We start from the raw sequence: 25,641 nt of genomic DNA on the forward strand, positions 1-25,641 counted from the left end.
GCAGACATCACTTCTGTAGCCAAATGTTTTTAGCAATCGGAAGTCTCAACAGGAACAGCTACAACCTCATGTTGGGACTGTTAGGGGAAGACAGACTATCTTCTTCTTTTGGCTTTTCCCGGTTAGGGGTCACCACAGTGGATCACCTGTCCGCTCATGATTGGCAGTGGAGTTTTACGGTGTCGAGTTGCCAACCTGGCGCCCAACCTTCCACAGAAGGTGCACACACTCACGCCTAGGGCCAGACTATAAGAAACATTAATGCATCCACCTTTTTTCCTCAGGATTCCTATATCCACTCCCAGACTATCTGCAAATTCTACTTCTTTATTAAAAGTAGACAGGTGACTTAGACCACAAAGGCTCCTATTCAGCCATGATCTAGTTACAGTCAAAGTCAATTTAAATAACTAATATTAAAATGAAAACATTATAATCAAAGTGCAAGAGTGCATGAAAACAGGAAAATGTTCAAGCCAAAGCAAGAAAACAGAAAAGATGGTGAAAGCCAGACACAGTGGACAAAATCATAGAGTTAAAGAAGTGAAGCAATGTTATAAAAGAAGTCAGATGAGAATAACTTCATAACCATGATCAGGCCTAACCACAGCATTTTCTTTTCCTGGGAGGGTACTTTCTCCATACAAAATCAAACCTACAACTTATTAAAAAAATAACCTAGAGGTTACTTTTTGTCTGCAGCATTTCTACATTTTTCAGATTCCTCACTGCACATCATGTTGTGTTTGGATGAACTCTCAAGGATTTCTTTAAGAATTTGCCTCTGGTTCCTGGACCATCTTGCCAATCACATTGTATGTATTTGCTTGTTTGCTAAGGAAAAGCCCATATAACAAGGTGCTTACTCTTTCCAACCCACTGGGATAAACGTACCGATTCTGTGGGGATTCACAGCTCTTTTACTATGTCATCTCAAAGTGAAGACACTTGACATTAATGACAGAAACAGTGAATAAGAAGGAATCCCTGCAACTAAACTGCTATTTTGTCAATCTACTTTAAAGCATGGTTTTGCAGCGGAAGAATAAATGGCTTATAACAGTGTCTTTAAGCCAAGACAAAAAAAAAATGTCACTGGAAGAATATTTCATACACACTAAAAGAATATCAGAGTAAGGAGCAATTTTAAATCATCCTAAGCAAATCCAAACAGAATCCTGCTCGAGAGATAGGGTATGCTGATATCTTTTTGAGGGAAAAGTGCGTTGTGGGAAAGTTTATAGATTAAAAAAAAAAAAAAAAAAAAAAACAGCATACTACATCTGTTTTCCCTCATTAAGTCATTTTAGGTTGCAGCAAAATAAAATTTTTTAATAACTACACACAATACTGTAGGAACACAAAGATAGCACACAAATTCAAGACAAAATATATGGACATATTTCTCCAGTTTCCAACGATAATGGTCTTTAAGAAGTTTGCTAAGGATTAAAAGACTGTGTGTGTAAGGAAAAATGCAAGAATGCTGTAGTACTAATAGGATGGGGAAATGGCAATATGCTTCCACTGATCCCACAATGATCACTGCACTTTGGAAATGAGAAAATACAAATTAAATAAAGAGCTGGCAACATCACACATAACCAACAAAAGCTAGAAATTCAACATTCTTACTACCATATAGGTGGTGAGATCAAATAGGAGGGCCCTGAACTAACAGTGACTGGCCCACACCATAAAGTTCAGGGACTTCTTGGATACCTTGACTATCTTGATATGCAGATGCACATCCAGAAGGTCTACAGAGCACATCCAATCCCCCTTATTAGGCAAGGAAGATGGAGTGTAGTGTGGCCAGCTGGATTTTTTTTCCTGCTGCTAATGACCTCAGGCCGCTCCACTGCCAGCACTCTCATCATCCCCTTCTTGGATCCCTGAACACTGGCAGTTCCACAGTGTGACCAATGACAGGACAGCCTGTCTTCTGAGAGAACTTGTATACATTTGAACCACCATTTCCCTGTGTGCAGGTTTCTAAGAGGTGTGAGCCTCCAGGCATATTGAGTGTGAGGAGGTGAGCAGTAGTCATACTGTAGCTTACATGTTGTTTTAAGCCCTACTTCCTAAAGTTCTGAAGCTACTATGTTGGTTGGGTAAACAATGAAGCATGGTCTTGGAGGATATATCTGCCCATGGCCCTGCAGTACTCACACCTCCTCAATCATCATATGCATGTCCCAGCCCTGAGACCATTCCTAGTTCCAGCCTCTAGAGGGCTAGATGAATAATCCACCAACAACATACACCCCCCCCCCCCCACGATGTGCATGATCATTCCCCCTACCAGCTCTGTAAGAAATCCTACAGCTGTTAAAATAAAGCTTGGGTTCCCTGTGCCACAATATAGAAACTATCAGGAATTTTGCCTTTTTTCAAACTGATTTAGGCCACTTAAATCTAAGATGGGTCTGAGGTCCCAGATTTCCTTTAGGGCCAAAAGAACCACAAATACATTTCAGGCCTTGTCTGGTCTGGTGGGATTTCCTGGATTAAGAAGTTTAAAACCTCCAGACAGGGTGGGATATCAAGAAGGGAAACAAACACTACTTGGGGAGAATATGATGGGAATGGTGCAGCCTCTAGATACTATAATCCTTGTCCACCTATCTTACATGCTGGCCTGCCATACAGGAAGATGCAGGGAGATTCGACCCCATCTGTTGTCCCCTCCCCAGGGGGACTATGGAATCTGCAAGCTTTTATACACCTCTGCCCTGAGGGCTGCCCTTCTGGAAATCCACAAATCTGTACTGGCTTCTGTCAGAATGTTGTACAAATGGATGTTGTTGGCCTTTCATAAACCACATGCTTAGCACACACTTCTGTTTAAGGCTGAATGTCTTTAGCAGAGTGGATGACCTAATACCTGTAGCACTGAGCACCTGAAAGTATACAGACAATGCCAAGAATAACAACCAATGGGCTGCACAAAGCATATTTACCACAGAAGTATGACAAATTCCTGAAAGCACTAAAGATTATATATTGGTATTGCCACATTTATTGACAAAAGATGATGTATAAACACAAACTTAGATATAAATGCCATTATGATTATATCATGTTTCTCACTTCATCAATATGAATTATTTTTTTGTTGCCACATCTACTATTATGCATTGCTATTTTATCTCATTTCAGTTATTTACTTATTTAGTAAATCTCTTGACTAAAGTAGTGGGCTGATGCACAGAAGACCCATTTCAAAGACTGTCCTGGAGTTACAGCTATAATTGAGAACATTAGCACAACTAATACCTGAAGTAGCACAGCTAAAGATTCAGATACTACCATAATGCAAAGCATGAAATAGTACATTGTAGTAACACATCAGAAATAGAGAAGTAAGTACAAAATAGTAGTAATGACAGTAGATTTGTTGCAAATTAATATGCAATCTTTTGCAGGTCGGGGAAAGGCCATTTATTTGCGTCTATATCACACCATCGAATATGTGAATATCGAACGCTCACATGAGCGAATATTCACTTACTCGAAAATGGTATTGTGGAGGGGCTGCCCCTCCCCCGCTAAATATATATTCCTACTCAGAGATCGCACGACAGTGAGGAAAGGGCAAAAATCCTGATCTTCACTGTACCGCAAAAAAAATTCATAACCTTCGAGTACATGATTATTTGCATATTCAGTGAAGTGATATAGACCCATTTGGATGTTGTAAACAGGTTTGGAAAGGAGGAGAAGAGAGGTGGAAAGTGAAATGCGGCACACGGGGGAGGTGAGAGTAGACTGGGATAGTGTGAGACTGAGGAAGGCACAAAGACATGTTGTCGGTCTGGATCGCAATCGTCCCCAGAGGTAGAGAGTCGTGGAAATACTGCAGTGCCAAAAGTACCGCTCTCATCTCCAGGACACTGATGTGCAACTGTGACTCTCTCTCTCTGACCAGGTGACTTGGGCTGTTCTTCCCTGAAAAAGCCCCCCAGCCCCTACCCGAAGCGTCCGAGGTCACCATGGCTGATGGCGGGGGAAGAACAAATGGGCGGCCTACTATTACATGATGGCTGGTCAACCACCACAGAAGATCCTTTCTGCATGAATCTGTAATCATTATCAAGAATGACATTGGAAGTTGTTGGTAAGACCACTGGGTGAAGAGTAACCACTGAAGTATTCTCATGTGTATACGCCCCAGAAGAACTGCTATGAGAGTTGCTGCCATAGCACCTAGTAGTTTCAACACTTGAGAGGCTGGTACTTTTTTGCTCGTCAGAATGTCTGAAGAGCAACTATTCTGTCCAGTGGCAATTTTACCATGGCGGTGGTGGTGTCTAAGTCTGCTTCGATAAAGGAGAAGCACTGCGATGGTGACAACACAGACTTGTCGAAATTTATAGTTATTCCTAACAGAGAGCACATATTCAGTGTGATCCCTGGATAGAAGTAGTTGATGCCTGGAGGTGGCAGTAACGAGCCAGTCGTCCAGATATGGAAACACTCGGAATCCTAGACGCCTCAGGTGAGCTGTAACCACTGCCATGCATTTGGTAAACACTCTGGGGGCTGTTGTGAGACCAAAGGGCAGAGCTCAGAACTGAGTGACTGGCTCCCAGCCAGAAAAGCAAGTGATCTCTGGATGGTCTGGCCATTTTGATATAATAGTACACATCCTTGAGATCTATAGAGCACATCCAATCGCCCGTTCCTAGGAATGAAAGAACTGATTGAAGTGTGACCATCTGGAACTTCTCCTTCTTTACAAAGGTGTAGAGTCTGCTGAGGTCCAAGATGGCCCTCCAGTCCCCTGTTTTTTTTGGAACTAAAAAGAACCTGGAGTACGTTCTGGATCCTATTTGGTCTGCTGGGACTGGCTGGATGACTCTCTAACTGCAGCCTTTGAATTTCTATGGCCGCTTGATCCCTGAGATTGGGTGCAGCGTCCGTGATTTTCCTTCATATGGGTGGGGGTTCTGAGAACAGAATGACATAACCTCTGGTAACAATTCTTTGTACCCACAAATCTTTTGTAATTTCTAGCCAGGCCTCTGGATACAAAGACAAGTGACTCCCGACTGCCTCCAGAGTAGGACAGTTGGGCCTCCTTTCAAGAGGGCTGGTAGGACTTGCCAAAGAACTGATCCCTGTCGCCCTGGTTTTGTGGGCCCCCTCTGCCGCCTGGGTATCATCTTCCATTATTACCCCCTCCTCTGCCCCTGGAGGGGGGTTCACTACGTGTGTTCTGAAAAGCTCCTTGGGACTTCCGGAACCACATTTTTCCTCCAGTTTGCCCTTTGGGGTACGGTCTAGTAGGGGTGGAAAAACAGACTCCTACGGCAGACAGAGTCTTTCCATCTTGCTCACACCTAGTGAGGGTCTCCTTGACTTTGAGCCCAAAAAGGGATGAGCCATCAAATGGGGTATTAACGAAGGAAGACTTGAAGGCTTCCGCAAAGGTGCATAAGCACATCCAGGAATGTCTCCAAAGAGCTACTGCTGAACCCGCTGCCTGACTCGAACCATTGGCTGCATAAAAAATGAGGCACATGGACGAGTTAACTAGGGAATTAAGAGTATTAAGCTGGGTTGTCACCTTATCAGAGACACCTTCAGCTGTACTAACCTGCAGAGTATCTCCAAACTCTTTTAGGACACCTTTTTGAAGACGGGTAAAATGTGTCAAATAGTTGAGCGATTGCATAGCTAAAGTTGCAGAACTAAAGATGCGTTTCCCATACCTGTCCATAGTCCTGGAATCTCTATTAGGAGGATGGACAGTAGAAGAGGTTTCAGACATCTCTTTCTTGGTGTCCGCCACCTCCATGGCATCAACCGGCACTCCTTTGATAAGGAACATTTTTTCTTGCGGTGACGTAATAAATTTGTTGGGCCTCCAAAGGACAGGTTCCACAGTATCAGGAGACTCCCACAACCTTCGAGCAATCAACTCCATTAGTTCATCGAAGGGCGGAGTCACCCAGGAGTTTGAGGGTTGAGACCCAAAAGCTTTCAGGAGCACCGACTCATCATCAGTAGGGCTAACTGACTGCCAGTCACCCCTCTGCTTAAGGACTTCAAGGATATCAACAAGGGAGATATCCTCCGAGGGGGACCATGGGGACCCTTCTGACTCCTCTAAATCAGTGTCTGATGTAATAGACTCCTGTGAGGAGTCCAAATGCTTCCTCTTCTAAAGCTTCTTCCTGGGAACCTCATTAGTGGGGGATTCCGGTGAGGTCTCAGTAGAACATGGGTCACCCAGCAGGGCTACATGAGGCTCAGAGTCTCAATGCTTTACAGGGACCTGTGATGTAGAGATAGAAAGCGGTACTTTAGGGGAGGAGGAGGAAGGCCCTGATGACAGAGTTTTGGAGACATAACCCTCCTCATAGCATCGAAGGCTCCACTGCTCCGACACGAGGAAGCAGCCAGTTCTGAAGAAGACGGCAACCTCCCTGGTGCTGACACAGTGGTCTCCGACCCACAGGAAGGAGCCGAGCTCATCTGCGCCGAAGCTCTGAGAGGAAGGGTCAGAACTGACCCATCGGTTCGACTCTCCCTCCTGGAGCCGACCAGAGAGTGTCGACTCTCAGACTCCTCGAACGGCACCGAAGTAGTCTGAGTTGATGGAGCCGATGGCACTGTAACAGGCCTTGGCTCCAAATGTTCCACGATCATCAGTTTCCTCTCCTCCGGCTCCGAAGGCCTGGCTCAGCTCAGAGGAGGAGTGGACACAGCAGGTAAAATGGTCTTTGGCTCTGAAACCGGTTGAGTCGAAGCTGATAATAATTTGGCTAGTGCCGGATTCTCGAGAAGTCACTGCACTACTCAGTCCACATCCACATCGGAAAGGGTTCTCGAAGAATGAGTAGAAGGTATCGAAGAAGCCACCGACTGTAGAATGGGTGACCTCAAGGTTTCAGGGACTGGCTGCGAAACACCAGCTCGGTGCTAGGCCGAAGACTGCGGAACCGGTGACCGCATCTTCACAGCAAGGCTTGGAGCCGATGACTTAGGCTCTGATGAAGCTTTAGAAGACTTCAAACCCTTCAATGACTTAGAAGCCTGGTCAGCCTTGTCCAACGATTCCTGGAAATCTGGTTTCAGCAAACCCCTGTCCACCAGTTTTCTCCTGCGCTCCAGTACAGTTGTGTACACTTACCATAAATGTAGATGTTCAAGTGTATTCACTGCTGCAGTCATTACATTTGGGTAATCTGCTGGCAGGTTGCCCTCAGTCGGCTTGAATATCAAAGTCTTGTGTCCTGCGTCAGTTGCTTTCTCCTCTTCCATGACGTCAGGGGTATAAAACATGCAGCCGATGCCATTTTCTTCAGTTTTTCTTGCCCCAGATGTCAGGTGCCCCCCAAATGGGTATATATATATATATATATATATATATATATATATATATATATACACACACATACATATATATATATATATATATATATATATATATATATATATATATATACATATATATATATATATATATATATATACATATATATATATAAAAATGCAATTGTACCAACATAAACTTTACCTTCATCTTAAAGCAAATACACCACAAAGGCTTTAGAATATAGTGAAGGAAACAGAAGTTCTAGAAAAAAGGGGGATGGCGGGTGGGTAACCCGGACTGCAACAGTGAATACACTTGAACATCTACATTTATGGTAAGTGTACACAGCTGTACTATGTTCTTCATGTTTTACTGTTGCAGTCATTACATTTGGGTAGAATCCCAAAGCTATGCATGGGAGGCTGGAACTAAATAGCATTAGGAGTGGCTATAAGGCCCTGCAGAACTGCAGTGGCAAAGCCTGCCCTGGACTTAGAGAGGCAAATGATAATGCTTTGTAAATGTATGAACAGAGCTCCAAGTAGCAGCTTCTAGAATGTCTTTGGTTGGGACTCCTCTGAGAAAAGCTGCTAAGGTAGATGCAGCCCTGGAGGAATGTGACCTGATTCCCTTGGACACCGGTTTACCATGATGCAAGTAGCAGAAATGAATGCAGTGGCTTATCCACTTTGAAATAGTCTTCTTTGAAATAGCCTTCCCCTCTGATCCTGCAGCAAATGCCACCAGTAGTTGCTCAGACTTTCTTAGAGATTTGGTCCTGTTTAAGTAGAATCTTAGTTGTCTGTGTACGTCCAAGGAATGCAGAATCCGCTTCCCCTTGTTCTGTGGATTTGGGTAAAAAGTTGGCAGGTGAATAGTTTGGTTAAGAGCCACACTGGATACCACCTTAGGCATAAAGGAAGGATTGGTCCTGAGGGACACCCTGTCCGGGTAAAATGTAATAAAAGGCTCCACAGCCATGAGGGCCTGTAGTTCTGAAACACTTCTTGCAGACGTGATTGCCAGAAGGAAAGCTGTTTTCCAAGATAAAAACTTTATATCCACTGTAGCTGCTGGTTCAAAAGGAGGCAGGGTGAGCTTTTCCAGCACAAAATTGAGGTCCCATGCAGGAGTTGGTGATCTTCTGGGAGGCCTTAAATTTTTGGCCCCTCTAAGATACTGTTTTAGCAGAGGATGAGAAAAAATGGGAGGCTCTGTGTTGTAATGAGCCGAGATGGCCGAGGCATGGACTTTTATTGATGAAAAAAGATAAGCCCTTGTCAAGCATCTCAGTCAAGTATTGTAAAATTTGAGGAATATTTGGCTTTGTTGTGTCCATCTCCTTGTGCTTGGTTCCAAGCACAGAATCTCTTCCATTTATCAGCATAAGAGTTTCTAGAACTAGGCCTTCTGGCTTCCAAAATGACATCCATCACAGATTTACTGAGAGGAGTTGTTTGAATAATTACATGATCAGCCATGCTGCCAGGTTCAGAGTTGATTGTGCAGAATTTGATTGCTCTGCTGAGACAGTAGCTGAGGTATTTGAGGCAAGTAAAAAGGAGCGAGTTGAGACATATTCCCTAGAATTGGGTACCAGTGCTGGCGAGGCCAGACGGTACAATTAGGATCATTTTTGGTTTTTCCTGTCTGACCTTTAGTAAGATGTTGGGAAGAAGAGGCAGAGGAGGAAAGGCATAGACTGATGGGTTTTCCCCAACTGAAGGATAGGGAACCCACTTTCCATGCATGTCTGTGATAAGTCCTTGTGCAGAACTTGTCCAGTTGATAATTTTGAGGAGAGGCGAATAGATCTATGTCTGGACTCCCCCATTTCTCTGCTATCATGCTGAAGACTTGTGGATCCAGTTTCCACTCCTGAGGGTCCATAAGATTTCTGCTTAGGTCGTCTGCCAGAGTATTTTGTTTTCCTGACAGGAACTGAGCTTGAAGATGTACATGGTAAGTCAAGGCTGTGTTCCATAATGCCATGGCTAGTCTGCAAAGGGGTAGGAATGTGTACCCCTATGCTTGTTTATGTACCACATAACCGTGGCGTTGTCCATCTTTATCAGAAGTTGTCCTGGATGAAATAAGTCCTTGAAGGCTGTCAGGGCATTCTGAACAGCTAACATCTCCTTCTGGATGATATGCAGATGCATTTGTTTTGGGCTCCATATGCCCTGAATGCATCTCCCTGCCAGGTGGGCCCCCCAAGCATAGTATGATGCATCTGTGGTTAGGGTTTGGGTGGCAGGGGGTAATGTGAAAGTCTGTCCCATGTTCTGGTGACATGTCTCTGCCCAGCAAAGAAATTCCTGTTGTAGGCAGGGAATGAGAGGGATCATTGTTTCCAGACTGTGACAATGTTGACTCCATAAACGTTTTAGATACCACTGTAGCTTCCTCATATGCAGTCTTGCATATGGAATTAGTAGAACGCAGGATGCCATGAATCCCAAAGCCTGCAGAATTTGTCTTGCAGATAACTGGGTTGTTGTTGCTATCCGTTTGAAGTAAATAGTCAGTTGCCTTTGTTTGTCTGGCATAAGGTAAGCCATCTGGGCAGTTGTGTTCAAGCTTGCACCCAGGAATGTAATTTTTTGAGAGGGTACCAGTTGTGATTTCTTTTTGTATATTGTGTACCCTAGGCATGTTAGAAGCCTTTTTACAAATGCCAGATGTTTAAGAAGAATGTCCTTGCTTTCTGCTTGAATGAGAGTCGTCCAAGTAAGGACAGATTTGTATGCTTCTTTGTCTGCAAAATGCAATTACTGGTGCCAGGCACTTTGTAAAGACCCTGGGTGCAGTAGATAAGCCAAAGGGCAGTGCAGAGAATTGGTAATGCATAAAACCTGCCTTGAAGCGGAGGTATCGTCTGCACGATTCCCTTACTGGGATATGCAGGTATGCTTCTTTTAAGTCTAGAGTCACTAACCAAGCGTTCTTGCCCAGCACGGGCAGAAGTTGTTGTAAAGTCAGCATTTTGAATTTTGGGATGTCCAAGAAAGTGTTCAAAATCGATAAATCCAGTATTGGATGCCAAGCATTGTCTTTTCTGGGTACCGTGAACAGTCTTGAATAAAAACCTTGTCCTTTTTCCTGTTCTGGTACTGGTTGAATAGCCCCCATATCCATGAGGGACGTAACTTGTTTCTGAGCCTCTGACCATTGATTTTGTGGCAGATCTGGCCAACTGTTTGGAATTGGCAAAGTATGGAAATGAAATATGTATCCCTGGGATACTATGTTTAATATCCACTTGTCCTGGGTTATTAACTGCTAATTTTGAGCATGAAGTGCTAATTATCCCCCCAAGGGGGCTGCCAAAAATAAGTGCTTGGTGATGGTAGAGGGAAGTCATTGAGACTGCTTACTGTAGGGTTGCACTTTGTTTCCTCCTGATTTGGAGGGTAGAGGCACCCCACTGCTTTGACCTGTAAGAACCCTGTGATTGGTATCTAGAGCCCTTTGAGTGCCTGGATTTGCCTTGTGAGGCTCTGTTGGACAAAGGAAAGGACAAATTTTTAGTAGGCCAGTGTCTACCGAATCTGGGTGGCTGCACTTGTAAGAAATCTTTTACAGTTTGCATAGATTTAGCTTTGTCTTCCATTTTCTTTAAAACCTCTTCTGCCTTATTATCAAACAGAGTATCATGCTGTAAAGGTGCATCCAACAATTTATAGCTTTAACATGATCAGGCAGATTTTGCTCCTTGAGACAGGCATGCCTTCTAATCACAGATCCAGTAACTGTGGCCCTGCAAGAGGCCTCCAAGGAATCAAAGCCACATTGCAAAGTATGCTTTCCAACCTGTTCTGCTGCATGCAATAATTCCTGTAGTTCTTTATTTTCCACACATTCAGAAATCAACATAATTTTTTGTTTAAATAATCCCATAACATGCTGTTGATATTTAAACATATGAAACTGGCAGTTTAAGGCCCTAACTGTCAAGGTTGCGGACGTATAAACCTTCTTGCCCATCTATCCAGCGCCCTTGAATCTCTATCAGAGGGTGTAAGATTCTTGGATGTAGAGGCCTTTACACCTTTGGGACCCTGTGAGATAGTTTCAGGATCAACAGCAGGATTTTTGAATAAAAATTTGTGGGAGTCAGAAACCCTGTAATATCTGTCTGGCTTACTAGGAGCCGGAGGTAGGGAATCTATTCCTAAAACACATCAACCACCATGTCTAATACAGAAGGTATAGCCAAAGGCCTATGCTGAGGAAGAAGGAGGAAATCCCTAAGCCTCTTTTTTGATTCCAAGAAATCCTGACTCTCGCAATGAAAATGTTCCCTTAAAGTATGCAAGGTTTCCCCAAAAGAATAATCTTCAGGAGGAGATGCAGATGGGATGTTTTTTTCTGCATCTGAATCCTCATAGGGTGGTATAGAAAATTCCTGATCAGAAAAGGAATCAGAAGAAATAGAAACCTGATCTGAAGATTCATAATCAGTGTCTTGCCTAGCCCTCTTATCGGGGGGGGGGGGGTAGGTAACCCCTGATCAAGGTAATTAAGACCTCAGCCAATTTGATAATCTGTTTTTTAGGCATAAGGGCCTGAGCACGTGGATCATGCATCAGTTTTTTAGCCTTAGAAGTTGTTTTTGAAGCTGGCGTCCGTTTTATATAGAAATGCTGAGGCCTGAAAACACCCTCAGAAGCCGGTGCCTGCTCAGCGGCTCCGGACCCATCCGAGGGAGAGACATCCGCGGGTACTCTTGAGAATCTCGCGGCATACCGGACTCCGCATGGGCTACACTGCATTTGTAAAGTAGCTTTCTGAAATATTTGTTGGGTTTATAAATGTCATGGAGTTGTTGATTCGATGTATGGAGAGTATGGTTTGGGGTATAACAGGATACCAGGGAGGACAGAGACAAGCAGGTAATAGGTTTGTATAGTACAGTGTGTATGGTTTGAAATTGAGACATTTGGAGTAGTTGGGGGAATTCTAGCCATTTAAGAGAGTTGCCTGCCAGGCAGTGGTGTGAGTTGTGTAGAGACTTAGTGGTAAATCCAAGTTTGTTGGGGGTTTGTTAAGATGTGTGAAGTGAATGGAAGTGAGAATAGGGACTGCATAGAGAAGGGAGGGAAGGAGGAGAGATTGAGCTATGGAGAGTCTAGCGTCTGAGTTAAGAAATTTCTTATTTCAATAAAGTAGACCTAGTTTTTACAGACCTAGGATTTACATTTTTAACAGTACTCACATTCCATGCTGGCATGTTTCAGTCTGGTCCTGATAGAAGGACACAGGGGTTTCTTATAATTTTTCATCTTATTATACAGGTGTTCCACCGGAGGGGTTCACTCCTTAAAATTCTTATTATATTTAGGCAGGCACAGAGTTTTCTATGCAGGTGTTTAGAAGCTAGTAAAAGTCAGAGGTGTATGTAACAACCCTCTCTGTTGGGTTCAATTGAGGGGATTACTAGAAATGTTGCACTGGTTTTCTACAAGCTGATGTAGGCTTGCCATGGTGAGGTCCTTATACACGGTCTTATTTAGTGGGTGGGTGGCACCACTTGGCTTGACAGAGAAGATGATGGACTTATGGTGAGATTTAACTAGGGATGATGACGTGGAGTGAAGTGCAGGCAGGGACTAGGTTGGTAAGAACTAGGTTAACGCTACTAGAGCCTGTAGTGGGTAATTTTTCAATTTCAGACAGTGCGTTGGTGCCCAAAAAAGATCAGGAAACACTCTACCTATCCATTTTTAGAAGAGCAAGTATGTCAATTAATGTATGAGCAATTGAAATACCCCAGAAAGAAGATATTTTGTTTGACATTTAATCCCCTCAATGGTATAATGATATCCACAAAACCAACTGGAAAAAAATGAACCACAGAGTACCAATAAGTGTTCTCACACCTCTCATCCAGCCGACACTCGTCCCGTCACACATATGAGTAGAACTAGTAGATAAAATCCGCTCTACGATGCCCAAAGCAATTTGCCACACAGATGATAAAAACGGAGCTTTATTAACTAAAAATGCTCAAGTAGAGGCATCAGAACAACCTCAAACTGACATTACATGCAAAACAAATGCAATGAAAGCTTTTGTTTTGCATGTAATGTCAGTTTGAGGTTGTTCTGATGCCTCTACTTGAGCATATTTAGTTAATAAAGCTCCATTTTTATCACCTGTGTGGCGAATTGCTTTGGGTGTCGTAGAGCAGATTTTATCTACTAGCTCTACTCATCCCCTCAATGGTGTTAGGGTAATTTCCATGATCTTTGAGGGGACAATGATGGGGATGATGGGGATCTGTAGCTAGCAAGAAACAGTTTGATTTGTTAACAGTGATTTGGATCTCCAGAAGCTCCAAATTAGAGTCATGGGTAATTTGACCTGAGGTGAAGGTGCTTTTGACAAATGCAGATACTTCCTCACAATTACCCAAGGGCTTAAAGGAATGATAGGCACTAAACCCCAGTACAAAGGGCATTTTGTCACTACACAGTGAAACCCATCTCAATAGCTACACAAAAGTGAATACATTAAGTTGAAGGGCTTCAAGTTTTGGCATCTTTGTGTTTAGCAAAACGAAAAAATGGAAAAGGCACTCAAACAACCAAGAATCAAACAAAAAGTGCCTGAAACAGAGAAAAAATACGCCGAGGTAAATCCAACCAGTTTATTAATGTAAACACGAAGATCACAATGAACAGCCAAAAACACACATGAACGCCTTTGTAATCCTTGCGTTTTTGTCCCAGTGTCAAGACTTCATTAGATGATCAGTGTTAAAGTGCATTAATCATTTATACCTAAATTCATTACTACTAAACCAATGCAATTGTACAAAAAGCTTTGAAATAACCAATGACATTTCCACAAAAGGCAATGTTAAAGTTGCAAAGTCATTAAAACAAATTTTCCAAAATACTGCACTTGTACATTAAAAACATTCTCATAACAAGTAAATAATCCCAGTAAAATTAATTAAAATGGCTAAAATAGACAAAATGTATACTTTTACATTTCATTTCATAAAAAAAAAAAAAAGATTTCATTGTCACATGGTATTTGGTTATATGCAGTATAATTGAGGAGATATTGCCATCTCCTGGCCAAGAGTAAAATTACATCCTATAGCATTTAAAGTTTTGCAGACCTTAATTTTAATAGTGGTAATATACAGATATAACCATTCAACGCAGGGGGGTTTCCTGCTTCAAGGGTGACTTGCCACCACAGCTCCCTGAATTCAATCCTCTCTTCCCATGGGCCTCTCCTAATGTCATTCTTGATCTGTTCCATTACAAAAAAGGAGAATTCTGCTTTTACACAGGACTTAGTGTGTTTATACAAAGCACTAGTTTCTTTCTTTACTGTTATATCATAGATATGTTCGTAGATCCTTCTTCTTAACTTTCTTTCGGTCTTCCCAACGTAGAAGGATCTACATTCTAAACAGACAGTCAAATAAACTATTCCTATAGTTTCACAGTTATAGTAATCAGTACTATCAATCCTTCTTTTACGACTCTCCAAATAAATTTTATCTACGTTAATAATATTCACACATTGAGAGCAGTGTCCACATTTGTATGTCCCTAACCTCCTCCTGTTATGGATAGGTTTATTACTCCTCTGTTCAAGTATATTCTTGAGACTCTGAGTTTTTATAAACTATCTTGGAGGGAAGATTGGGTATTTTGTCCAGGTCCGTGAGAGACACAAATCTATTCCATTCTTTTATAAAATTTTTCTTAGTAGTATCATTCAAGGTATTGTACTCTAGAATTATTGCTTGTTTGTAGATATTATTTTCATTATCATTTTCCTTAAATGTTTCACTAGCATCAACTTGTTCTTTGTGGCCTTGTATGGGCTTAAATCTACTACTTCTTCCTTCTACAACCTCAAGCCTGATATTGCTAATAAATTCCAAGGGGTAGCCTCTCTCCATGAACATTTTTTCCAGTAAATCACACTCTATCCGAAAGTCAGTGTCCAGGCTTGTCATACGACTCCCCCGTACAAACTGACCTTTTACAATATTTTTATTACAGTGTGGAGGGTGTGCAAATCCTATAAGGTGTAATTTTACTCTTGGCCAGGAGATGCCAATACTTCCTCAATTATACTGCATATAACCAAATACTATGTGACAATGAAATCTATTTTATTTATTTATTTATTTTTTTAATGAAGTTAAATGTAAAAGTATACATTTTGTCTATTTTAACCATTTTAATTAATTTTAGTGGGATTATTTATTTGTTATGAGAATGTTTTTAATGGTTAAGTGCAATATTTTGGAAAATTGGTTTTAATGACTTTGTAACTTTAACATTGCCATTTGTGGAAATGCCATTGGTTATTTCAAAGCTTTTTGTACAATTTCATTTGTTTAGTAGTAATGAATTTAGGTATAAATGATTAATGCACTTTAACACTGGTCATCTGATGAAGTCTTGACATTGGGATGAAAACGCAAGGATTACAAAGGCATTCATGTGTGTTTTTGGCTGTTCATTGTGATCTTCGTGTTTACATTAATAAACTGGTTGGATTTACCTTGGCGTATTTTTTCTCCGTTTCAGGCACTTTTTGTTTGAATCTTCGTGTTTAGACTCCTAGCAATGAACAGTGCAGCCGTGACATTTCCCAAATGTATTTCATTTGTTTATTTTACATTTGTCGACCAGGATAGTTCAACTGGATATATGTCCATTTTTAGCAGAGGCCCGGGGAGAAAAGCTCCAAGATAATAATACACATTGAACATTAAGTAAAAGCTAGTTTCAAGTAGATTATAGTCATAAGCAATACCAACATTTAGCACATATAGTACTAACTTATTATAAAAACACTTTACAAAACATAACATTATTTTCAGAGTTCTACATTCAGGTTTAAGACACGCTGAGCAGCAGTTATACAACTGACCCTTCCTGAAAGGAGTGGTAGAAAAAAGTTAGTAGTAGTTGAAGGTAAGGCACCTAAGAAATAGAGAGGTCACTAGTTAGTGCAAGGACATAACCAATGAGTTTTGAAGCACTTCTTGAGTTTGTTTTTGAATTGAGCTTGTGAGGGTTCTAGGGTCAAGTCAGCTGGGAGTCTGTTCCATGTTTTTCCAACAGAGTGTCCCCAGCTGAGTAGTTGGATTTATATGTTTGAACTAGGAGTCTAGTGGATGATCGCAGTGGCCAGGTGCTGATGTGGGGGCTGATAATATTTTTTAGTGCAGGTGTATTTTCTGGTTGGTGAAGGACTTTATGTGCCACTATTAGCTGGTTGAACTGCAGTAGGCTTGGCAGTTCAAGCCACCCTAGGCAATTTAGATTGTGACAGTAGTGTGTCCAGTAGGCTGTGCCAGTAGCAAATCTGGCAATGTGGTTATAGCAGGATGATAGTTTAATAAGATCTGTTTTAAGTTGGAGAATAGAGGTGAGACATAGAGAAGAGTTGCTAGCAGATGGGAATGGGCAATTGCAGCTCTAGCAAGTGGGGTAAGGAAAGCTTTGATTCTGTAAAGAGAGCTAAGTTTTTTATTAACGGTTTTGATAGTTTGATATGCGCATCAAAAGTACAGTTGTGTACACTTACCATAAATTTAGCTGCTCAAGTGTATTCACTGTTGCAGTAGCCCTCAGTCGGCCTGATTATCAAAGTCTTGGGTCCTGTGTCAGTTGCTGTTTTATCTTCTGTGACGTCAGGTAGTCAGGGGTATAAAACATGCAGCCTATGAGATATATATATATATATATATATATATATATATACATACATGCACACAAGGTTATACCTCCAACAAAAAAGCAAATACACCAAAAAGCTTTTAAGTATAGTAAAGGAGAATAGCGGTATAGCCAAAGGAAGTCAGGGGGCTGGAGGGAGGGTAACCAGGACTGCAACAGTGAATACACTTGAACATCTACATTTAAGGTAAATGTATAACAGTGTACTATGTTCTTCGTGTTTCACTGTTGCAGTCATCACATCTGGGTAGATTCTCAAAGCTAAGGATGGGAGGAGGAATTTAGATAGCATTAGGACCAGCTATAAGGCCCTGCAAGACTGCAGTGGCAAAGCCAGCTCTGGATTTAGAGAAAATTGGCAAATGGTAATGCTTGGTGAAAGTATGTACAGAACTCCAGGTAGCAGCTTCTAGAATGTCTCTGGTAGGGACACCTCTGAGAAAGGCTGTAGAGGTAGATGCAGCCCTGGTTGAATGGGGTCTAATCCCCTGTGGGATAGGTTTTCCATGGTGCTTATAGCAGAAATGAATGCAATGGCCTATCCATTTAGAAATGGTTTGCTTTGAAGTAGCCTTCCCCTCTTCCCCTGCAGCAAATGCCACCAGTTGTTCAGATTTCCTTTGAGGATTAGTCCTGTCCAAGTAAAATCTAAGTTGTCTGTGCACACCTAAGGAGCGCAGTATCCGTTCCCCTTTGTTCTGTGGATTGGAAAAGAAGGTTGGCAAATGAATGGACTAATTAAGAGCCCAACTGGATACCACCTTGGGCATGAAAGAGGGATTGGTCCTGAGGGACACCCTGTCCGCATGATAGATTTTGAAAGGCTCCACTGCCATAAGGGCCTGTAATTCCGATACCCTTCTTGCTGAAGTGATTGCCAAAAGGAAAGCTGTTTTCCAAGAAAGGAATTTTAACTCTGCAGTTGCAGCTGGCTCAAAAGGAGGAAGAGTGAGTTTTTCCAATACAAAATCAAGGTCCCAGGCTGGAGATGGGGCTCTCCTGGGTGGTCTTAAGTTTTTGGCCCCTCTGAGGAAGTGCTTGAGCAGTGGGTGAGAAAGGAGGGGTGGTTCTGTGTTGTAATGAGCTGAAATGGCTGAGGCGTGAATTTTGATGGAGGAAAAGGAAAGGCCCTTGTGAAGCATCTCAGTTAAGTATTGAAGAATCTGAGGTAAATTGGGTGCTGCTGTGGCCATCCTTTGAGTTTGCTTCCAGGCACAGAATCTTTTCCATTTTTCAGCATAGGATTTTCTAGTACTAGGCCTCCTTGCCTCCAAAATGACATCCAACACTTCTTTACTGAGGGATGGTAATGGAGAGATTAGGTAATTAGCCAGGTTCAGGGTTTGAAGCTGGGGGTGCAGAATCTGGCTCTCCTGCTGAGACAGATGCCATGGGACCAGCTGTGACACACTGCGCAAGAGGGGGTACCAGTGCTGGCATGGCCAGTCTGGTGCAATCAAGTATCATCCTTGGTTTGCCCTGTTTTATCTTTAGTAGTACTTTGGAGAGGAGAGGCAGAGGAGGAAAGGCATAAACTGATAGATTTTTCCAGCTGAAGGACAGAGCATCCACTTTCCAAGCTTATTTGTGGGGAGTCCTTGTGCAGAATTTGTCAAATTGGTAGTTCTGGGGGGAGGCAAACAGGTCTATATCTGGGATCCCCCACTTGTTGATCAACACGTTGAAAATCTTTGGTTCCAGTTTCCACTCGTGTGGGTCCATGACATTTCTGCTTAGTTCGTCTGCCAGTGCATTTAGTTTTCCTGGCAGGACGTGAGCCTGTAGATGCACCTGGTAGCTCAAGGGTGTGTTCCACAGAGCCGTGGCTAGTCTGCAGAGGGGGTAAGAATGGGTACCTCCTGCTTGTTTATGTACCACATAACAGTGGTGTTGTCCATCTTTACCATTAATTGTCCTGGAAGAATGTGGTCTTTGAAGGCTGTCAGAACATTCTGTACAGCTAACATTTCTTTTTGATTGATATGCAGGTGCATTTGACTTGGGTTCCATTTGCCCTGAATGCACTTCCATGTCAGGTAAGCCCTCCATGCATAGTCTGACGCGTCTGTTGTTAGGGTTTGGGTAGCAGGGGGTAGAGTGAATGGTAGTCCCTTATTTTGGTGGCAGGCCTCTGCCCACCAAAGGAATTCTAATAAGCTTTTTAGATACCATTGTAGTTTCCTCATATGCAGTCTTACATATGGAATTAGTAGAATGCACAAGGCCATGAACCCCAGGGCTTGCAGTATTTGCTTTGCAGATAGCAGGGTTTTTGTGGCCACTAGTTTGAAGTTGTCAAATTAATTTGCTTCTCTGGCATGAGGAAAGCCACCCGGGAAGTTGTGTTCAAGCTTGCTCCCAGGAACATAATTTGTTGACAGGGTACCAGATGTGATTTATTTTTGTTTATGGTGTACCCCAGACAAGTTATCACCTTTTGTACAAATGCCAGATGATTCAGAAGTATATCCTGGCTTTCTGCCTGAATTAGACAATTGTCCAGGTATGGGTATATTAGAATATTTCTTTGCCTGCAAAATGCAATGACTGGAGCTAGGCACTTTGTGAATACCCTGGGCGCAATAGATAAGCCAAAGGGCAGTGCAGAGAACTGATACTGCATGCAGACTGCTTTGAAGCGTAGGTATTTTCTGCAAGATTCCCTGACTGGGATATGAAGGTAGGCTTCCTTTAAATCCAGTGTTGCCAACCAGGCATCTTTGCCTATCATGGGAAGCAACTGGTGAAGAGTTAGCATCTTGAATTTTGGAATCACCAAAAAGGTGTTAAGGATAGACAGGTCCAGTATAGGACGCCATGAGTTGTCCTTTCTAGGTACCAGGAAAAGTCTTGAGTAGAAACCTTGTCCCTTTTCCTCTTCTGGTACAGTCTGAATAGCTTTTAATCTTGAGAGAGAGAGTACTTGCATTTGAGCTTCTGCCCATTGATTTGGGTGTAGATCTCGTCAACAGTTTTGGGTTGGTAACGTGTGGAAGTGAAATCTGTATCTTTGGGAAACGAGAAGTTATGTACTCATCATAACGTTCGATGTATGTGGTCCATCTCGCCTCACATTCTTACCCGTGGGTTTGGAGCCGAATATCGGCTCCGACTCTGCCAACTTTTCTAGCTCACAGTCTTTCATTGGCTGGGCTAAGCAGGTATCCCAAGGTGCACTGCTCCATATCCCCAGATCTAGTTTGCTGCAGAAGTCATTCATACTCATGCATACACAACATCAGAGAAAACAATAAGCTCAAACAAGGGGAACTCTGTAAATAACCTAACCTCCAGATCCTCCAGGAAGGGGGAAAGGTGGGAGGGTAAGTAAGAATGTGAGGCGAGATGGACCACATACATCGAACGTTATGGTGAGTACATAACTTCTTGATGTTATGTAGTCCTATCTCGCCTACATTCTTACCCGTGGGACAGCGTCCCTAACACCTACATCCTGGGTGGCTCACAGGAAAATACTCCTGAGAACTGTGGAGCCAAAAGAAGACCTGCCTCTGGAAACCACGTCCAATTTGTAATGAGAAACAAATGTGTGAGGGGAAGCCCAAGTAGCCGCAGCACATATATCATCCATTGACAATCTGGCTTGATAAGCTGTGGATGTAGAGACAGCCCTAATAGAATAAGCCTTTACTGGAAATGGCAGATCCTTTCCTCCTGCATGGTAGACAAAAGAGATGCAACTAGAAATCCACCTGTAAATAGTGAGCTTAGAGACTGGGAACCCAATTTTGTGTACGGAAAAGGAGACAAATAACTGGTCAGACTTCCGGACATCTTTCGTCTCGGTGCAAATAGAAGCGTAATTGTCTGTGTACAAACAGTTGGTGAAATTTAAATTCGGTCTTGTTAGATAAATGAGGAAAGAACACAGGCAACTCAATGGATTGATTAAGATAAACTGCGGAAGCCACTTTAGGAAGGAAAGAAGGGTTCGGTCTAAGAGACACTCTGTCCTTATGGAAGATTAAGTAAAGAGGCTTGACAGAGAGCACCTGAATTTCTGAGACTTGCCTTGCCGAAGTGATTGCTGTTAAGAAGGCTGTTTTCCAGGTCAAAAATTTCAATTCACAGGTAACTGCAGGCTCGAAAGGTGGTGAAGTGAGGGCTTGTAGAACAAAATTGAGACCCCAGGGCATGATAGGCTCGGATACCAGAGGACGGAGTAACAGAGTACCCTTCAGGGAGGCCTTGCAGAGCCTATGCACCATGAGACTAGGTTCATTAGCCACATGGAAATTAGATATTGCTGCCAATTGAACTTTTAGGGTAGCTGATGCGGACCCTGATGGAAGAGCATAGACAAAAACTCCCAAGACTGAGGCAATTGGAGCTGTGTAAGGATCAATTCTATGTGCATGCACCCAAAGAGAAAACCTTTTCCATTTACTAGAATAAATCCTCCTAGTAGATTGGTTTATGACAGGATGATAAAATGTGAACCACTGCCGGTGAAAAATTATGAAGCCTAACTAATGATGGAAGTGGAGCAGCCAAGCTGTCAACCGGAGGGTCATCAGACATGGGTGGAACTATCCCGATATGTGTGTCAGTAAATCTGGTTGAGGGTCCAGAATCCAAGGAGTGTCCACAATGTATGGTTGAAGAAAGGGGAACCAGACTTCACGAGGCCAGTGTGGAGCAATCAGAATCATAATGCTTCCCAAGGATTGCGCTTTCTGAATCACCTTTGATAGCAAGGGAAAGGGGGGGGGGAGCATAAAGCAGACCGGAGGGCCAATCGTGAACTAGAGCATCCCTGGGTGACTCCCCCTGTGGGGGGATCAGCGTGAAGTAGCTGCTGCATTTGGCATTGAGGGGGCTGGCAAAAAGGTCGCAGCAAGGTTGACCCCACCTGCTGAAGATTCGTTCTGCAACTAGACTACTCAGGGACCACTCATAAGGCATCAGAATGGCTCTGTTTAGCCTGTCCGCAATGACGTTGGACTTCCCTGGAATGTGCGTTGCCACCAGAAACCTTTGGGAAGCTATTGCCCACTGCCACATTCGCATGGCCTCTCTGCACAGGGGATAAGACCTGGTTCCCCCTTGCTTGTTTAGATACCACACTACGGACATGTTGTCCGAGTGTATTGCAATTGTCCCTAGAGGTAAAGAGCTCTGAAGTGCTTGCAACGCAAAAAGCACTGCTCTCATCTCTAGGACGTTGATGTGCAGATATATCTCGTGATCTTGCCACGTGCCTTGGACTGTCCTGCCGAGATAATGCCCCCCCACCCCATCTGGGAGGCATCCGTGGTCACTGTGGCAACCGGGATGGGTGGGACGAAGGGTCTTCCCCTGTCCAAATTGTTGGTGCAAAGCCACCAACTGGGATCTTGTTTGCACCTGTCCATGAGCAAAATGGGGTGAGAAAGAGGCAATCTTTGGAGAGACCATTGGGCAAAGAGGAGCCATTGAAGAAGCCTCATGTACAATCTTGTTGCTGCCATGGTCCCCAGGAGTTGGAGAACCCATCTTGCCTTTGCTTTCCTCAGGGGCATGAGGATGTGAATCTGCTGTTGTAAGGCTCTGATCCTCTCTTGTGGTAAAAATGCTCGCATTCGAATGGTGTCTAACTCTGCGCCTATAAAGGTGACATGCTGTGAGGGCGACAAGGCAGATTTTTCCCAATTTAGTGTTATGCCCAGCTGTTGACATAAGTTGATGGTAGCATCCCTGGTTTAGACTAGTCGATGCCTGGTGGGGGAAGTAAGGAGTCAGTCGTCCAGATACAGAAACACCTGGAATCCCTGACGCCTCAAGTGAGCAGTCACCACTGCCATACACTTGGTGAACACTCTGGGGGCTGTGGTGAGACCAAAGGGCAGGGCTCGAAATTGGAAATGACTGGCTCCCAGCTGGAAGCACAGATGACTCCTGGATGCCCTGTCCATTTTGATATGGTAGTAAGCATCCTTGAGGTCGATGGAGCACATCCATATCTCCTCTCCCAACAGTGGGAGGATAGATTGTAGAGTGACTATACGGAACTTGGACTTCTGTACATGACTGTTCAGCTGACTGAGATCTAATATGGGTCTCGGGTCCCCTGTTCTTTCCGGCACCAAAAAGAATCTTGAGTAAGTCCCTAATCTGATTTGATCTGAGGGGACACACTGGATGGCTCCCTTTTCTAGCAGCTTTGAAACCCCTGAGGCTGCTTGATCCCTTTGACTGGGTGGAACGTCTGGGATTGGAGGGGGGTCTGAAGTGAACAAAATGAGATAACCTCCGGAAATTATTCGTAATACCCATCGGTCCTGAGTGATGTTTCCCCAGGCTTCCGGATATAATGAAAGTCGACCCCCGACTGGCTCCGGATAAGCACAGTCGAGCACTCCCTCAGGAACGAGAGTAGGGGAGCCGCAAAAGGATTCGTGGTCTCCTGAATTGTGGGGGGGGCCCCCTCTGCCTCTAGGACGGTGTCTCCCTGAATAACCTCCCCCTCCTCTGCCTCTGGAGGGGGACTCACCTTGTGCAGCAGGAAAAAACCTCTGTGATTTCTTGAACTACATCTTCCCACCTCACTGGGCCTTGGGGTAAGGCCTAGAAGGAAGGGAAAAATGGACCCCTACGGCAGACAGGGTCTTTCCCTCTTGCTCGCAACTGATGAGGGTGTCTTTCATTTTGGTTCCGAACAAAGAGGAACCATCAAAGGGGGCTTCTGTGAATGAAGACTTAAAGGCCTCCGTGAAGTGACACAGGCACAGCCAGGCTTGCCTTCTAAGGGCGACTCCTGAGCTTGCTGCCCTACTCGCTCCTTCGGCTGCATACGAAATGAGCCGCATGGAGGAGTTGATAATGGAATTAAGGGTAGATACCTGGGCGTTGACCGACTGAGCCACCGCCTCAGGGACATTACCTGCAAAAGTATCTCCTAGCTCCTTGAGGAGATCTCTCTGGAGCTGAGTGAAATGGGACAGATAGTTCAGCGACCATAGGGTAAACGTCGCTGATGAGACACCGCCTCAGGGACATTACCCGCAAAAGTATCTCCTAGCTCCTTGAGGAGATCTCTCTGGAGCTGAGTGAAATGGGACAGATAGTTCAGCGACCATAGGGTAAACGTCGCTGATGAGAGTGTACGCTTCCCGTACCAATCCATAGTACCAATCCATAGTCCTAGACTCCTTGTTAGGAGGATGGACCGAGGAAGAGGTCTCTACTACCTCCTTCTGAGTGGCCACTGCCACCACCATGGCATCTACAGGGACGCCTTTAGAGAGAAACTCCTTACCCTGGGGAGCAGAAAGGAACTTGTTGGGATGCCTGGGTACAGGCTCCACAGAGTCAGGATTTTCCCACAGCCTTCGACAGATCAAATCTAGGAGCTCGTCGAAGGGTGGAGACACCCAGGAGGTGGAAGGCTAAGCGCCAAAAGCCTTAAGCAATACTGACTGCTCCTCGGAAGGGGCTTTGGATGGCCAGTCACCTCTGTGTTTCAGTATCTCCAGGATATCGGAGAAGGAAACATCAGAGGATGACTTGGAGGACCCCTCCGAATCCTTGAGGTCAGTATCAGAAGTGAGGGACTTGTCCTGGGAGTCTATGTGCTTCCTCTTGCACGTTTTCTTTCTGGGAGGCTCCTCAGGCATGAACTCTGAAGGGCCTTCAGAAAGTTGGGGACCACTTGTGGGGGTATCCCTAGGGCCTGGTGCTCTGCTGTCCATAGATAGGTAGTGATCAGAGGCTCTCACCGGAGTGGTGGGGGACAGAGTGACCGATCCGCCTGATGTAGCTGACGATCTGGCCAGCGCAGTCCGCATGGCCTCAAAGGCAGCCCCCCCCCCCCCCGAGTCCGAGGACCGGCCAGCCTCTGAGACCACGACAGGAATCGGAATCCCCTGAGCCAAGGCACCGAGAGGGAGGCTCGGAACAAAAACATGTCCCGATATGTCCCCCTTGGGCCCAACTGAAGAATCCCGAGTCCCGAACCCAGAGGACGGAGCCGACAGGGTTGGAGCCGATGTCGGTACCAATGGAGCCGGAGGGCCCATCGGAACGGACCTAGGAACATCACATGGCGCGGAACACTCCAGCTCCGAAGACAGAGATGCGCTCAGAGAAGGAATGATCGAAGACGGGGTCGGGACGGGCTCGAGCTGAGACCAATTTTGCCAACACCGGCGACTGGAGGAGCCTCTGGACCACCCTTTCAACATCCATATCCGAAAGGGGCCTGGAGGATTTGGAGGACAGGGAAGGATATTGGGATTTCCTCTCAGGAGAGACTGGTTTGAGACTTGTCGATCAGCTCTGAAGGGGTTCCAAACTAATTGGAGCTGACGCCGGATCCACCAATACAGTACCTCCTGCGGCCCCGAGGACAGTGGAGCCGAGGAAGTCGATGCACTTTTTAAGACTTTCTCTGGAGTCTCCGATGAAGCTGACAGAGCTGAAGATCTTTTCTTAGCCTTGGAAGACTTGGCTTTACTGCTGGGAGAAGAATCCAAATCCTCTTCGAAAGAGGGTTTCAACAGTTCCTTTAAAATGAGCTTATTCTTTCACTCCTGGAGCACTCTGGGACTGAAAGTATGACAAAAACTGCAGGACTCTTGCAGATGAACA

The 25,641-nt window shown here is 44.1% G+C and overlaps 1 protein-coding gene across 2 annotated transcripts in view; it reads right to left on the reverse strand.

Annotated features, from left to right (window-relative positions):
* The window catches only part of LOC122804570 (cytochrome c oxidase assembly factor 8), a 350,597-nt gene that overhangs the window by 76,463 nt on the left and 248,493 nt on the right, over positions 1-25,641 (reverse strand). The window lies entirely within an intron of this gene.

This window comes from Protopterus annectens, chromosome 6.part0 (assembly GCF_019279795.1).
Source record: "Protopterus annectens isolate FY-2018-M chromosome 6.part0, PAN1.0, whole genome shotgun sequence".
Lineage (NCBI taxonomy): Eukaryota > Metazoa > Chordata > Ceratodontiformes > Protopteridae > Protopterus > Protopterus annectens.